Consider the following 4,734-nt stretch of genomic DNA (forward strand, 5'->3'; position numbering starts at 1 on the left):
GGATCTATTATATCGATACTACTAATGTCAAACCTTTCGATCACTTTCGACTATTAAAAAGAGCACTAGCCCTTTCAATTTCGAATTGAGTGAGCCCTTACTGAGCTTCTACGACAACGCTTTCTATAAACATCTTATACGACCCCAGGACATAAATTACAACCCTTGCCCCGAGGGCTGTGAGGGGGTTGTCATCCTCAAAGACCTAATTTCCAGAACTTTCAACTAAGTTAAACAAAACGGCTATCTCAAAATTTTGATTGTATGTGTTTGGGGAAATGGTGCGCGTGAGAGGAGCGTTAGTTGCTTTCCAATCACTTTTGAGTATTAAAAAAGGCACTAGCCCTTTCGATTTCCAATCGAATTAGCCCTTTTGAAGTTTCTACGACACCGCTTTCAATAAAAACCTTGTATGCCCCCAAGGCATAACTTACAACCCTTGCCCTGAGGGCTGGGAGGGGGGGGTAGGGTTGCCATCCTCAAAGACTTAATTTCCAGAATTTTCACCTACGTTGAAGAAAATTGCTATCTCAAATTTTGATTGGATGTGTTTGGGGAAATAGTGGGCGTGAGAGCGGGTTAGTTGCCCTCCAATCATTTCTGACTATCAAACAGGGCACCATCTCTTTTAATTTCCAATCAAATGAGTCACTTTTGAAGTTTCTACGACAACACTTTCTATAAAAACCTTATATGCCCTCAGAGCATAACTTACAACCTTTGCCCTAAGGGCTCTGAGGGGGTTATGATCCTCGAAGACCTAATTTCTAAAAGTTTTAACTACGTTGAACAAAATGGCTATCTAAAAATTTTGATTGGATGTGTTTGGGGAAATGATGGGCGTGAGAGGGAAGTTAGTTGCCCTCAAATCACTTTTGACTATTAAAAAGGGCACTAGCCCTTTCAATTTCCAATCGAACGAGTCCCTTTTGAAGTTTCTACGACAACACTTTCTATAAAAACCTTATATGCCCTCAGAGCATAACTTACAACCCTTGCCCTAAGGGCTCTGAGGGGGTTATAATCCTCGAAGACCTAATTTCTAAAAGTTTTAACTACGTTGAACAAAATGGCTATCTAAAAATTTTGATTGGATGCGTTTGGGGAAAAGGTGGGCGTGAGAGGGGTGTTAGTTGCCCTCAAATCACTTTTGACTATTAAAAAAGGCACTGACCCTTTGAATGTCCATTCGAATGAGTTCTTTTTCAAGTTTCTATGACAAAGCTTTCAATAAAAACCTTATATGCCCCGGGGCATAACTACAACCCTTACCCTGAGGGATATGGGGGAAGTCTCATCTTCAAAGATATAATTTTCCGGACCTTTCAACTACTTTGAACAAAATGGCTATCTCAAAATTTTGATTGGATGTGTTTGGATGAAGGTTGGGCGTGGAAGGGGGGTTAGTTGTCTTCCAATCATTTTAAACTATTAAAAAGGGCACTAGCCATTTCAATTTTCAATCCAATGAGCCCTTTTTGAAGTTTCTACGACAATGCTATCTATAAGAACCCTATATGCCCCCAGGGCATAACTTACAACCCTTGCCCTGAGGGCTGTGGGGGAATGTCCTCCTCAAAAACATAATTTCTATGGAAGTCAACTACTCTGAACAAAATGGCTATCTCAAAATTTTGATTGGATGTGGTTGAGGAAATAGTGGGCGTGGAAGGGGTGTTAGTTGCCTTCAAATCACTTTCGACTATTAAAAAGGGCACAAGCCACTCCAATTTCCAATCGAATGATCCCTTTTCGAAATTTCTACGACAACTCCTTTGATACGAATTGCCCTGGTCTAAAGGAAAAAAAATAAATAAATAATACATTGTGCCAACATCGTTCTTTACTTAGGCAGCGCGATTGCGCTGCCAATGATATCAATTTTGTGTAGCAAATAACTTGAATTAATAAGAAGTGGAGCTGAGAAAACCATCTTACTAGCCACTTTTTTTCAATTTAATAGTTTTGTCAACCTTTACAATTCTACCAAGCAAAATTTGAACAAGTAGACTCTAATAAACGTGTAGACATTGTTGGCCTGTTATATTACATATATCTGTATTATTTCAGATTAGAGAAACGAGTCTATTGTTCAGCTTAAGACTATGAATGGTTTAAGACTATAAATCTATTAGTTCTTGGTAGCCCATTTGAAATTTCCCATTATTCTTCTGCTATTGACTGCACTTTGTTGATTCTCTTGAAATAGTTAAATAAAGTTCAACTTTTTACTGACTGCCATAAAGTCAACAAAGTCATGGGAGGAAAACGGTTTATTAATTTGTGGACAGGTTTGTTAACTTTACTGACGCCAAGACAGCCGTCTGTTAAAAGTATCGATTTCGACACTCTCCAATTGGAACAGCTAGATGATACTGATATCACTATCCAACCTCAAAGACATCTAGTTGAATTCTCTTCTATTTATCATTATGCTTAACTACCGTAACTAAATTTCTGTAAGCAAAACAAAAACTATTGTCTATACTTAAGATACAGGGAATCTACTCTATTTTACTAGGGCTTGAATTTATACATCACGTTCAAGGCCGTATCCAGGGGGACAGGAATTGCCCCCCCCCCCAAATTTCGTCCGACCTGTGAAAAATTAACAAAGTGTATAAAAACAAACTTTTGATGCGTTTTATCCCCCCCCCCCCGAAAAGAAATCCTGGATTTCTGGATTTCCCCCAAAAAAAATCCTGGCCAATGAAGAAATCATTGACCATTGCTTGAATTCTTAACAGATTTGTAACTACAGGGCTAATAAGTATCACTGGTGTCCTTTGATTGGCTGGTCTTAGCCATTTAAAAAAGAAACATTTAACTTCGCTGTTGGGCTTTAACTAGTTCTGGCATACAAATGGATACATGTTAGCTAAATTAAATAAAATGAAAGTGTTTTCAAATGAAATTAAGGAGCAATTTTAAAACTTAAAACAAACAGATATTACAACATATATGAGGCGGGTTGCCCCAAGGGTGGCTTGAAGGACCAAGGCCAGGGGGAGTGAGATCCCGTCATTTATACGACTCCTAGATCACATTATACGACTCGTGAAAATGTTAGTATTCATTGCCATGAGAAAACTCATAGCCATGAGAAAGCCATGAGAAAACTCATGGCTTAACTAAGAACAGCTATGTTAGTATTTGCCTGTTCTTCAAAGTAGACCACTGCTGGACAATCGTATTTAAGTCAATGGCATCAATGAGGTCTTTCTCATTCGGCAGCAACATGAGGAGATCTATTCAAGAATAAACCATGGCAGTTCTCAGCAAATTCTTAACAAACTTCGGCTTGCTAAATGTTCTTTAGGCAGCAGCAATTGCCACAGATGCTGTCGCAGCTAATTTGCAAAGGCGATTGGGTTGCATAAGCTGGTGTTGCCGGCAATCTCCTTCACCCAGGACTTCTCCGAAGCAAGTAGCGCTGTGGCAAAAGTGAGACAGAACTTAAAGCTCTACTTAAAAAGCAATAAAATCTGGATATCTTCCTTGGAGGTCTTTCTTTTTTTAAACCAGGTAAAAGTTAGGATCAAAATGACTGAAAATTGACAAGCCAAGCTATGAGATTATCTCGCATCAGTACAGTCAACCTTTCAAGCAGGATTATAAAACGTTGTGTATATCGCTGATACATTGAGATCTCGGCTTGATTCTCAGCTCGGCTTTCAAAATGAGATGGTCCAAGTCGCCGACGATTATAACTGACAAAACCCACCTCTGGATCAACTTCTCTGATTCAGGAAATCCATTTTACGCTGTCAATGAAATTGTTCATTTCCTCCTTTCAATATTCTTTTGAAAAGTTTCTTCATAGCTTCAAGCATTTCGATTGCGTCGATGATGCTGATCTTCTCTTCTTCAAGTTTTTCCGTTGCTGTCCTGATCTTGTACATGATTTTTTTTTTCATAAAGATGAGATAAGCGATGATTTCAAAGTTTAGAAGCCTTTTCAGAAAGCCGCTAGCTTGTGCCTTCGTCTTTACATTGGTGTTCTTTTTCTGTTTTGTTTCGTAAATAGCTCAAGCTATTGCTTCAAACTAAGTAACTACTGCTTGTATGGTTTCAGCTCTTGCAGTTTACCGAGTCCGTGATTAGTTTCGGAGATTAAGGCTGTTTTCAATCGAAGAGAGTTTTTCTTTAAAAGTGGCAAAATGCAATGTAGATGAAGAAAACAATACGTATATTTCGTCAAGGATATTGAAAAGCTCGACTATCCAAAGAGATGAATTCCCACTACGTTATATAACAATATTTAGTCTTTGGGCCATTCAGAGAATAAAAGGCACATGGCGATCAAAAAGTTCAGATATTTCCTGGTGGGCACCATGAAATTGCTGGGCACTTGCATAGTCATACGACTGGAAAGCTAGTTTATCCAAAGGAATTCCTCTCCCTGACAATGTTCCTATTATTCTTTCTGCCATATCCTTCCCAATTTTGTCATTAGCCTCGCTAACATCTAATAGTATCTTTCTAAGTGTCGCTCCCGGGCTGGTATTTCGGATTATGCCCTCAAGCTTATCAGAATATGAAACATTGAGTATCGTATCATAGAAAAAAAATTCTGAATCCAAGACTTCGTCGAGACTTTTCTCCCTGTTTTCTGCTGAAAGAAATTCAATGAACTCGTTCTGAGAAATTGTAGGTAAATAGGTAAATTTGTATGGTCTATATTGGGTATCAAGAACAGCTACACATCTCGCTAGAAGTTGACATTTTCAACAA

The sequence above is a fragment of the Artemia sp. Qi Xiang Cuo genome, chromosome 6, assembly GCF_049724085.1.
Source record: "Artemia sp. Qi Xiang Cuo chromosome 6, ASM4972408v1, whole genome shotgun sequence".
Classification (NCBI taxonomy): domain Eukaryota; kingdom Metazoa; phylum Arthropoda; class Branchiopoda; order Anostraca; family Artemiidae; genus Artemia; species Artemia sp. Qi Xiang Cuo.